A 13279-nucleotide genomic window follows, 5' to 3' on the forward strand; every position below is an offset into this window, starting at 1 on the left:
TATATGTTGATACATGTATATTTGCTTCACCGGTTTTACCTGAGGTAAAATATTCCACTGTAGGAAAACACTATAATTGATTCATCTTCCTACCACATGAGCATTTAGATTATTTCCATTTTCTTCGTTTGTGGTTTTCGTCCTTATTACAAGCAACACTTGTGCCTTCATTACATGTTTCCTGGGGTACAAAACTACAAGTAAAACTGCTCAGCGATACAATATGCACATACTCTACTTCACCAGATGTTGCCAAATTATCTTCCTAAGTGATTTTACTGACTTACACTCACATTTCAGTTATTTTCCACATCCTATTCTGAAGGTGAATTATATGTGCCATCTTCGCTAGGCCATGGTACCTAGATATTTGATCAAACATTACTCTAGATGTTTCTGTAAAAGTGCTTTTCTGAATGAGATTGACATTTAAACTGGTGGACTCTGAGTACAGCTGATTACCCTCCATAATATGATGCGCCTCAACCAATCAGTCAAAGGCCTTAGCAGAAAAGCCCGACCTCCCCCAGCCAGCAGGAATTCTGCCAGCAGGTGGCCTCTGGATTCTGAACTGAAACTTTCCAGGGTTTCCAGCCTGCCAGCCTACCCTGTAGATTTTGGAAGTGTCAAGCCTCCATAATCATGTTAGCCAATTCCTTAAAAAAATTTCTCTGTCTCTGCATATGTATTGTGTGCTCAATTGTGTCCAACTCTTTGCAAGCCTATGGGCTTCAGCCCGCCAGGCTCCTCTGTCCATGGGTTTTTCCCAGCAAGAATACTGCAGAGGGTTGCCATGCTCTTCTCCAGGGGATCTTCCCGACCCAGGGACTGAACCCGTATCTCCTGAGCTGCAGGCAGATTCTTTACCACTAAGCCACTGGTGAAGCCCCTATATATATATATAATATACAAACCAACAGGATATTTGTATATCTTATATATATATAAAATATATTATAATATATATAATTATATTGTATGTTAATATATGTTATATGTTAAATATATATATATAATTATATATATTATATATATAAGATATATCAAATATCTTGGTTCTGTTTCTCTGGAGAACTCTAACTAATGCACTTACCAACAACAGCTATCCTTTCATTTATTCATAAAATAAATATTTGCTAAGCAACTATTATGCACAAGACATTTTCCTAAGTGCTCAAGATAAACTGGGGCTTCCCAGGTGGCGCAACTGGTAAAGAAGCTGCTTGCCAATGCAGAAGACACAGGAGATGTGGCTTCGATCTCTGGGTTGGGAAGATCCCCTGGAGAAGAGCATGACTACCCACTCCAGAACTCTTGCTTGGGAAATCCCATGAACAGGAGCCTAGAGGGCTATAGTTCATGGGGTCGCAAAAGAGTTGGACATGCTTAGCCACTAAACAACAACAACAACAATGCAGTGTATTATAAAATGGTAAATGTCATACAGAACATATAACAGGCCTGGGTAAGGGAGGCAGGGTGTGTGGGGAGGGACTGTGGTTTTAAATATGGCAGTCAAGGTAGACTTCATAAGAAGATGTCTTTCCACTGTCTTCTGACTGTCACTGTTTCAGATGAAGTCACTCCTTATGTTTTTCTCCCTATGTATAATGTGTTTTCATATCTGGCTGCTTTTAAGATTTCCTTACTGTCTTTGGTTTTCTGCAAATTGATAATAATTTACTTTAACTGGAGTCATCTCCTTCAGATTTGTTGAGCTTCTTGAATATTTGGACTTGTCTATTTTATCAAATTCATAACATTTTTGGCTGCTTTTTCCTCATATAATTTTTGTATCCCCTCACCCCTACCCTAAGACTTCAAATACATCATGTTAGGTCACTTAGTATAGTTCTACAGTTGAATGAGACTGTGTTTGTTTTTGTTTCAATTTTTTTTTTCCCTCTCCATGGCTTAGCTTCAACATGCTGTCTTCAAATTCACTGATTTTTTTTTATAGTATCTAATCTATTATTAAGCCCATATAGAGAATTTTTTGATTTAGATATTTTCACTTCTAGAAAAATACTTGGTTATTTTTATATTTTCTGTTTCTTTGTTATTTACATTAACATTTGCTAAAATCCTTTTAAATTTATTTTCATAATTGCTTTTGAAAAGTCCATATCTGTTAATTCTACTACTGTCATTTCTAGATCTGTTTTATTAACTAACTTCTCTCCTGGTTATAAGTCACATTTTCTTGCTTCTTTACACATCTAGTAATTTTTTAAAGTTGGATTTTGAACATTCTGAATGCCATCTGAATTTTTTTTGGGGGGGTCCTTCTTTAAAAAGTTTTGAGGCTGTTCATTTTATAGATCAGCTTAATCCATTCAAGGCTTATTTTCAAGCTTTGCTGGGGCAGGTCTCCAGTCATACTGCAAAAGCATGGATGGCCATTCTGGGGTTTTTGCTGAATACCCTGGTTGTTCACGAGTCCTTTCCACTTTAACTGGTTAGAATGTGAAAATCTCCCACTTGTTAAATCTCTAGTAGTTAGTTGTCAGCTTACAAGCTCCTGGTGGTTGCTCACAGCTTGAATCATGGAGCCTCAGTCTATGCATGTATGGCTTAATAGTCAGTCTAAGATTCAGGGGGACACCAAGAAGATTCCCAGGACTCTTAATGGGTGGTTCCCCTCCTTTGGTTTTGTGCCTGCAAGTTCCAGTGGCCTCACTCTTCCTGAATTCGGATCTTTGGATTCCTAGTCCAGTGAGGCTGCAGTATCCTGGGGGTTCTTCTTCCTTGTGCCAGAATCAGAAAATTCCTCCAGGCAGAAACCTGGGGCTATTGTAGGAGAACATCTCTCTCACAGATTACAGTCCTATGATACCTGTAGATCAATAGCTCCAACAGATGTTTTTTCCATTTTGTATAATTTTCTACCTGTTTATGGTAGCAGGGCTAGCCCAATACCAGTTACACTTATGGCCAGAAGCAAAAACTTGTCATTATGTTTTTATTTAACTCATTTTTAATTCTTTATTGGATACATTTTTAGGGTATATTATCGTATGTTTAAAATACATAGATATAAAAATTAAGAATGCATAATTGAGGACTAATTAAAAAGAAAATATTTATGATTCATAAAAAAACCTAATAATAACATAGTTTTTATCTTACTACACAGTAGGATAATTTAGGATTTTACTTATTAGGAGCATCAAGCTTTTAGACTTGGAGGAATTAGATTCCTGCTCTCTGGAAATGTCCATCCACTTTCTATCAGCAGGTTTGTAAACCAAGTGTATGTCAATTAGGTCTCTTCTGCATTTATAAATTAATCAAAATGGCTATGTGTGTCTAAAACATCCAGCATTTTTAAGCACACTGTATGTTAAACATCTTTTTCTCAGGAAAAAAAAAAAACAAAAAACTTTTTAAAGCACAGAGGTAATCAGTACTTGTAAAACAGAAGTGGGATTCCAAGTAAGTAGAGTTTGATCAAAGATTCTAGAAAACTGTTTAATGTGGCTGTTCTTTCTTTGTGACATTCTGTCTAAGTTCTGAAGTAGTCTCCTTTCCAAGAAACTGAATCACATTTTCTTGTATGAGTTTTGGTCACAAGCTACACAAGAGGCCAAATGATTCAGGTACACTCTCTCCATCTCTGTCTAGGCTTCTTATAGTATTTTCAAAGATCGTCAAATGGTTTTGGAAAAACTGCATATACATTTATGATTTCCATGAATTCTTTTCTCCATCCTTCATCCAAATTACTTGTCATTATGTTTTAAGTGGGTTTCTTGAAAATGAATATCTGAGTTGACTGAGTTGAAAACTCAATCTAAGAACCTGTATTTTGTCTTTCTAATTGTTATTGCTTCTACATCTTACTTTTAATATTCTAGTTAACTTGCTTTTCCCTTCTCATTTCCTTTTTATACTGTACTAATATAAACTTTTAATTAAGATAAACTTCTTCCTAAACTTCCTCTTCATTGACTGCTCTGTGAGTTAAATACTCTTGTTTCTAGTCTTTTATACATTTTCCTTAAGTTTTTCATATACATAGCCAATAAACCAGTGTCCAGAAATTCAGTTTCACCTTATTTTTGAACTCTCCTATATTATTAAGAATATCATTAGCAACATCACAATTGTCACTTTATTAAACATAACAGAAAGCAGTCTCATTAATAATACTTCATACTTTTGTTCTCTTGTCCTTTAAACAAAGACAGACTCTTGTAGCTTAGTGCTTAGAGTCATGCTACATCAATCATAAATGATGGCTAATTCAGCGGCAGTGATTCAGCCAACAGAATGACAGGGCAGTAAAACTCACTGCAAGAACCACACCAAACCTTCGATGACAGCTGTCTCAAGCACATCTAATGAGTTTTTCTCAGTATTTCTGGCTGCACTAAATGGCTGCAGCAGTTTATATTTAATCTAAGGCAGGAAGTTCCAAGGGAATTGCTGTTGGGATGCCAATTAAGTCAGTCTCTCTTCCTTACAACTCAGATATTTCATAGACACTAAACAAATATGCTCAACTGCAAACAACTCTGAATTTTCAAATGCTCACACATTTGTAAGTCATCGTTGCCCCCAAAATATATACATTAGGAAATACCTTCTTACACCAAAATGTAATCGGTAACAATGCATATTCAACCACCGCCTCACATTCAGACTATTTCAAGACAGTTTAAAAAACTGAATTTTGGGAGTCACTGGGAGGGGAAGACAAAAATACTGTTGATTGCGGAGGAGACCTTAAATCTCAAGAGCAGAAAGCGAATTTGCTGAAATCCAGATAAAAGGAAAATAGAAAAGCAGGAGAGCCAAGGGTCCCATCAGGCCTTCATGAACAGTATAAACTCCAGTTCACAGAACACTGTTTCCCTTTAAACAATATGACATCAGAAGAAAAACCATGTTCTCTGGAATCACTTAATCTCATTCAAAACCACTGACTTTTTGCAACAGGGGTGCAACAATGCTAGCCTGACCGATTATGAAATATGTAATTCTTAAGTCACAGCTTCCTTTCACTTTATGTCCATATAATGTTAAGCAAATTTTCCTTAAGTCAAAATGATTTTATTTCATGAAAATCTGCCTTTTATATAAATAAATTCTAACAAAAACAAAATTCTAAGAACTGTAAATAAAATATTTACATTTGTTGATACTAAGTCCACTGATTATATTTCAAACAACACCAACAGGATGAAAGCTAAAACTCTTTATCATTCTTACTACTGACAATTCATTTTAAAAAAAGTGTATTTCCCTTTAGACACAGTTACCTTGGCAACCTAACTGTATGAGATCATTTGCTGAATTTGGTTAAATATCTTTCAGATCAGATCAGATCAGATCAGTCGCTCAGTCGTGTCCGACTCTTTGCGACCCCATGAATCGCAGCACGCCAGGCCTCTTTAGAAAATGCTAATTAAGAAAGACAGGAATAATATCTATTGATATTATTAATATCTAATAATATTTGTTGATAAAAGTATCTGGAACAAGAAAAATTCAAATGTATAAAGAATATGGTATTCACAGAAAGTATGTTGGTCATTCAATTATGTCCAACTCTTTGTGATCCCATGGACTGCAGCCCACCAGGCTCCTCCGTCCATGGAATTCTCCAGGCAAGAATAACTGGAGTGTGTTGCCATTTCCTTCTCCAGGGGATCTTCCCGACCTAGGGTTGAGCCTAGGTCTCCCACACTGCAGGCACATTCTTTACCATCTAAGCCACTAGGGAAGGTACAAAATATTTGGCAATCTGCTGGTACTTAGCTATTTATTATCCATAACCAGATGACCTTGAAAGATAAAAAAACAAAGCCAAAAGCCATCCTCCCTTGCTCTGGGGTAGATGAGGTTGAAGATAAAACTGTCATAAACGGTAGCTGGTTGTAACAGGAGAATCCGCTGCCAGGTAACTTTCCATCTCCTTTACCGAAGACACAATTTAACATGTGCCACCAACCACAGGCATCTACTATTTAGGGGAGTCAGAGCTGAGGCTGTTTATTCAAGCAACATTTACTGAGAGTCTCCTGCAGCTGAGCCAGGCTCTAGAACACACAAATCAGAGCAGGACAGGGCTTTGAGATCGAGGGCTCAGGTGGGAAAGTCAGACACACACATTCACGCACAGATATAAAGTAATACTCTAAACATTAATACTGAGAAATCTAACAGGGAGTGGCGCTGGAAAGAAGAGTGAGATCGGAAAAGGTCTGGGGGAAGGAATGGTCACTAAGTAGTTCTTTAAAGAAAAGCAGAATTCCTCTAAAAATGGTTGCTTGACTTTTTCCATTCTCACAACTGCTATGATGACATAGTACTGGTTCAGAGAGCTATACCTAACATACTCATTCTTAAGGACTCACCTCACAGACAGCAGCATTCGTAGTGGACACGGCAGTCTGCTGAAGCACTCGTTCCCCTAGCTGCACGGCCCTGGGAGCAGACAGCACTCAGCTGAGAACCTCAGGGCCTTGTCCTCCCAAGGACATATTCTTTTGGGCTCATCCCACATGCAGAGGTACAAAAGCCCCAATCCCTCACTCCTAGTTAGGCAAATGCTGAAGTGCTAATAACCTAGCTCATAGGAGCTCCCTGTAGGATTGGCTGAAACCCCTGTCACGACTTACTCAACTTCTCCCCCTTCTACCTTCACTCCCCACCATCAGTCAGTTCAGTCACTCAGTCGTGTCCAACTCTTGGCAACCTCACGGACTGCAGCATGCCAGGCTTCTCTGTCCCCAGCATAGGCAGATGTTTTAAAAGCACTCCCACTAAACCTGACCTGTGACACCATGCAAGGCATCATCTCACCTGGTTTCTCATCCTGACATATTTTATACTATTCAAAGGAAACCTTCTAAAGTGAGGCTTCTGGTTTTGAAGAGGGACACCCAGTCAATAATAGCTGCCACGTGCATTTCCAGTTATCAAAAGGGCATAAAATATGGGGTTATCAGACTTTATACTTTCATTAAAGAAGCCATATTAATTCACTGAGAAAATTTAACTGTGTGTACTGTGGTATGGGGCCTTACTGAGACAGTAATATTTACCAAGGAAACCTTTGACAGACATCACACAAACATCACACAAACTATTCAATGGCGTATGTATTTTATACTTTATTCTGTTAGATTCACATGTGCTGTTCCAACACACACATGACTCAGCACATTTGGGAATACGATCCCTACAGTCAGCTGCCAGCAAACATGAAATCTAGAGATAAGCAGGAACCAGGACAAACCTCCAGGGAATGTAGTCCCAAATAATAGGTTTTTACGAAATTTCTTCAGTGAACACCTCATGGAAGTGTCACCGCGATCCATTCAGACCAGAGTCTGGGTCAGGCTGCACTGTGTTCACAGGCGGTCAACATTTCTACCACTCGCTCATTTGAGGCTTTTTTAAAAAAACAGAAAATCAACCGAAATAAGTGTTAAATTAAACTAATACACTGACAATAGCAATTTCTCCAGAGAACAGGATCTTTGTATTTTAAACAATAAACTTATTATTACTAGCATAAAAATCCTGAAGTAGATGAATCTGGTTATTTTTAGACTCAATATAGTAAAAAAAACAGCTGGGCTTTCCAGATGACCTGAATAAGCCAGCTTTTCTTCATGCACCTCTTATTAAGAGAAAATTGACAGACAATCACTTCTTAATGTTTTAAACTCTCAACCTTAATGTTTTAAATTATCTCCAAAACTGTCTTCCAAAACATCAAGACACATAACTAATATTTACATATATACAGAATATGTGGACTTTCATCAAACTTATTATCCTTTTCAAAAAAAAAAGCTCTTGACTGTTTTATGCTAGAGCTTCTGGACTCCATGGTTACATAGTCTTGTGTTATTAACCAAATCTTCACAGACATGACATTTCTTTAATATATATCATTTTTTCTACTTAGAAACCAACAAGAAGAGGGTGGAGGAAGTTTTTTCATAACTTGAAAGTACATGCACTTTTTCAAAGTGAGAAAAGTCTTTTATATATTACCACAAAGAATTAATTGTATGTATAAGAAAAGTACACTAAAAAGCAGCGAGACTTAAAATTGCCTGGGAAATTAACAAAAGGAGTGACAATGGATTTTAATAGCATTTGAGACCTAACCATGTTCCTCTCAGAGCAAAAAACTATCAATTTTATTTCATAGACTCTTTTGGATTCTTTTCATAGTAGTTGTGAATCATAACAACTTCTCTTTAATATTATGTATGTTTCCAAAACATAATCTAGGAAAACTTTCAAATGTCAAACTAATCACCTAAAGGGACAGCTTTTCATTTATGGGACTCATTATGGATTTGTTATAAAAACAGGAGACAGCATCAGCAGCAGACACACCAGGTAGTCAGTCATTCATAAGCAGTGTGATGAGCACTGACATAAACATTTCTAATGGGTAGTCCTGAAATCAGCTTTCCCAATACTGGGTGCTACCACAGCAAGGAGGGAGAAAAGAAAGAAACCCCAGCACTCTAGAATATGTTGTTGGGTATGCCAGAAACAGATATATCAGAACATTCTAAGAAAAGAAAACACATTCAAAGTAAAATGAGCAACGGAGGTCTCAACATGTTATAGTCACTCTTTCTCATCTACCTGATTGTTTCTCTGGCACGTGAGCTTGGTTATATAAGAATTGACTGTTCTCTTTTCTCCCCTACTGAGCTGTAGGGTGGTGGTTGGGGGCAGCTGAGAAAAGCGATGATCAACAAATCCAATTTTCTAAGGCAAAAACAATTCTCCCCCATCAGGAGCTGTTTCATGAATTCAGAGCAGTGCCCCCTGCAGCCTTTCTCACATCCAGGTCTTTAGTTTGGCTTCCTGGCTTTCTGCTTTCCCCACCACGCTCTGCCCTGCACATCCAGCAGCATGACGGAGCTTATTGCTTCGTGCAGTGCCAGTGAAAGAGAGGACGAGAGTGGTGAGCCTTGGACACACATGGTCCGATCAGGAGTGCCCCTGGGACTGAAACGAGGACCGCTTCTCCTGAGATGAACAGATGGAATCCGTCTTCAGGAGCCAGGGAAAGTACACCCCCTGGGACAGCACAAGGGGGTGAAGGGTCACCCAGCAGCACATATGCCGGCAGCCTCAGGTTCAAGCACCAAAGTTAAGGTCAAGAGGACAAGGGTATCCTTAAAGTGGCACAGAAACTGAACATGATGGGAAGTCCGTCATGGATCACCCCCGCCCGAAGCCTCTCTGTAAACTTAAAAATGTTTATTTAGTGTAGTTTACTACAGACAAACATCCTCCATCAGGGCCAGAGCCTGCCCATCTCTGCTCCTATGTACCACCTGACCTTGGCACAGTGGTGGACCTAGGGTAAGGGCTTCCAGGTATTTGGGGAGTAAATATGTGAACTGTGTTGACCAGGAAGAGAGCTGCCGAACAGTTAATGCTCAAGCCCAAAACTATCCAACAAGAAAGGGGCAGGTGAGGCAGAGTTTCCTGAGGAACACTGGACTCGACTGTGCTTGCCCTATAGGGCTATGCCAGGCACACCAGCGTCTGCAGGATCTTTATGTGCATGAACCTCAGCAGCAGAAGGGGGAGTACAGAAATGTACATCCTGAGTGCCCACAAAGAGTTAAGCATTAGGTAACGATTTTACACGTTGACATATGTGTAACATATACAAACATGTACACAAACACAGATGACCCTTGAGTAAGATGACTCTACTTACACACGGATTTTTTTCAACAGTAAATACTACAGTGCGACAAAGACCAGGATTGGTTGAATCTGTGGATGTAAATAGTGGACATGGAGGAACAACATATACAAAGTTCTTAAGTTATTAGGATATTAACTTAATAATCTGATTAAGTTATTAGGATCCTTAACCCCCACACTGTTGAAGAGTCAGCTGTATATGCATATCTTAATTACTAGGGATCACAGTGAACATATGAAGATGGTTTATGCAGACATGTGATAAACATTAAGATCAGTATTTGTTGTTTAGTGGCTCAGTCATGTTCGACTCTTTGTGACCCCATGAACTGTAGCCCACCAGGCCCCTCTGTCCATAGAATTCTCCAGGCAAGAATATTGGAGTGGGTAGACATTTCCTTCTCCAGAAGATCTTTCCAACCCAGGGATCAAACTCGTATCTCCTGCTTGGTAGGATTTTTTACCACTGAGCCACCAGAGAAGCCCAAAGGATTACCTTTGTTAAAAAACAAACCTCCCCCGTTCCTAACTTCCCCCAAGAATTAGGTACAACAGAATTAGGTCCTCAGTGTAGGATTCAGCTGTATATCACAAAGAGGCTGGGCATTTTCTCTTTAGTCCCTGCTAAAGGGATGTGATGTGTTTTCAGAATCTATACTCCAGAGCACCCTCTGCTGGGAAAAGTGTCTCAAAATGCTGGCTTTGTGTGCATGTGTGTTTTTAATGCTCTACAAATCACTTTAAAATAGATTTGGGGTGGCGTGGGGCGGTGGAGTGGAGGGTGTCCAAAAGAATCTTCTAAAACATGGTTTTTTTACCCTCCCACAACCCTGCTCTCCAACAGAAACCTCACAGTCTACCTTACATAATAACTGACATCACTGTCCCTCCAAGCCAGATGCCAGGTATGTTTCATGTTACACCCAGGAGGCATAAGGCAGCTGCAGTTCTGTGATCCCAGCAGCTGGAGGTGTGCAGGGACCAAGGGCAGAAGGCCTGGGCTGGCAGGTGGGGAGGGCAGTGCTGAACACTGCCTGCACATCCAGGATGGAGGGACCGGTGGACATGGGTTCCCCTGGAACAAGAGGCACCGGGAGGCAGCTGGTAGGTAGCTCCAGGTACCTGGAAAGGTCCCTGCTGAAACAGGATGAAAAGCAGGGGCAGCAGAGAGGCAGGAACCTCAAGGGAATTTTGCTGAGAGGAGAAGGTCTGGGGGAAGGGAGGATGATAGCCAAGGTCAGCCAGAATTTAAGGTTCACACGAGGGAATGTGTGGTTCCAAAGTCCAGAGGTTCCCAGAATCGAGGGGATCTCACTGCAAAAGGAGGCCACAAAGAGCTGGTGCCCAGGCACCAGTCATGGCTGAGAGCCACGAGGAGACAGGGACAAACAGCTCCAGAGGAGTAAAAGTTCCCTTCCCCTTCTCCAACTCCTCCCCTGTTGGCCGCTGAAGAATCTAAAGCACCATGGAAACTATAAGATATACATATAACTAAATTACTTTGCTGTATATCAGAAAGTAATATAGCAATAGTTCAATAAAATAAAAATTTTAAAAACAGTTCATTCTTTTTTATTGATGACTAGTATCCCATTATGGAGAAGGAAATGGCAACCCACTCCAGTATTCTTGCCTGGAGAATCCCATGGACGGAGGAGCCTGGTGGACTACAGTCCACGGGGTCGCAAAGAGTCAGACACAACTGAGCGAAACAGATGTACTGCAGTTTATTCACTCATGCGCTTGTTAATGGATACTTGGGTGTGTCCAGTTTGGGGCTATCATGAACAAAGCCACTATGACTACTCATCTCTAAGTCTTTGTTATGGGGAAAAAATATAATCAAGAAGAGGGAACAAATAGTACCTACTCCACCTATTAGTCCCCCATGTGCTCATGAAACCTAAGCTGGGGAGAGGGAGGCAGGAAGTAAATTGGAGACCTGATATTTTGTTTTGAGCTGCAATGAACCTTTAGTAGGGCTTTCCTAGTGGCTCAGCAGTAAAGAATCCACCTGCAATGCAGGAGCCTCAGGAGACACGAGTTCAATCCTTGGGCTGGGAAGATTCCCTGGAGGAGGGCATGGCAACTCTCTCCAGTATTCTTCATTGGAGAATCCCATGGACAGAGGAGCCTGGTGGGCTACAGTTCATAGGGTCTCAAAGTCAGAAACAACTGAGGCGACTTAGCACACATGCACAGACCTTTAGTAGCAGTTCTAATACAGTAAAGTGTCCAGAAAGCTATGGGCTCTGCCAAGTGGTAGACACTGTTCTGGGGAGAGATGCTGTCCTGGGCAACAGAGAGAAAACCAATGCTGCTTTGTGATAGCAACTTAATGGGCAGCTCAAGGCAAGAAGGACCTATCCATGCAGGAAGGCAGAGGAGGTCTCTATGAAGGAAGGAGACGAGTCATGAGATGGCATCTGAAGAGATGGATATAAAGAGAAGTCTTCAGACGACCTGGAATGCAGCAGCCGAAAGGGAGGAGGGAGGCTCAGCAAAGAAATTCAAACACCTCCATGCACTCAGATGGCCACCTGCCCACATGTACCTCCAACCACACCCCAAAGCCCAAGGCTCCAGGGGACTATGAGATGTTGTGATAAACTCTCCACCCACAGACTGAAAAAGGGCCCTGAGGAAGCTTAAGAAACATACTTGGAGAGCTGATGTGACTTGCCCAAGGCCACATAGACAGGACTAAAATTAAAATCTCCTGATTTGTGCTCCAGTCCACCCCTGTCACTAGAGTGACGAATCCTCCAATGAGAGACGCTGTTAGGTGTATTCACAAAATACGAGATTCAAAATGACAATCCCCAGTGGCTCAGATGGTAAAGAATCTGCCTGTAATGCAGGAGACTGAGGTTCGATCCATGGTTCCAAAAGATCCCCTGGAGAAGGGAATGGCAACTCACTCCAGTATTCTTGGCTGAAGAATTCCATGGACAGAGGAGTCTGGCGGGCTACAGTCCATGGTGTCATAAAGAGTTGGACATGACTGAGTAACTAACACAAAAGGCAACTATTGAAAAATAAAAGTAACAACCACAGCACGTGCATTTGGAGTGTGGTTATGATTGGGACTACTGCTTTCCTCTAAGGTGCAGGTCACTAAACAAACACTGTTAGAAGACTTCCTGGTGGCCCTGTGGTTAAGACTCCATGCCTCCACTGCAAGGGTACAGGTTCAATCCTTGGTCAGGATACTAAAAGATCCCATATGTCACAAAGTGCAGCAAAAAAAAAAAAAAAAAAGAGTTGGGGGTGGGGTTGTTAGGAAACCATCTACTTCACGTGCAGTGAACACCCTGAACAATCTCTGCACCAGGCATGGTACTTCTGGTCCAGCCAGCCTATAGCACACCTGTTTCTTGGACTGTCTTGGGATTTATCACACTTCATTGACAGGTACAAGAAACTCCCACATTGAGACTTTTTGCACAACCTAGATTTTTCTGACCTGGAACTGAATCATCAATTCAGGGTAGACCTGAGGCTTCTGTAGGCTCAGAACTATAGCATCCGTGTTTAAGGGACGAAGGTATTCTCTCATGTAGCCAGAAGTTCC

The 13279-nt window shown here is 40.7% G+C and overlaps 1 protein-coding gene across 2 annotated transcripts in view; it reads right to left on the bottom strand.

The window, feature by feature from the left end:
* The window catches only part of LOC102404328 (prolyl endopeptidase), a 133526-nt gene that overhangs the window by 81600 nt on the left and 38647 nt on the right, over positions 1-13279 (bottom strand). The gene's annotated exons all lie outside the window — the stretch shown is intronic.

This window comes from Bubalus bubalis, chromosome 10 (assembly GCF_019923935.1).
Source record: "Bubalus bubalis isolate 160015118507 breed Murrah chromosome 10, NDDB_SH_1, whole genome shotgun sequence".
NCBI lineage: Eukaryota > Metazoa > Chordata > Mammalia > Artiodactyla > Bovidae > Bubalus > Bubalus bubalis.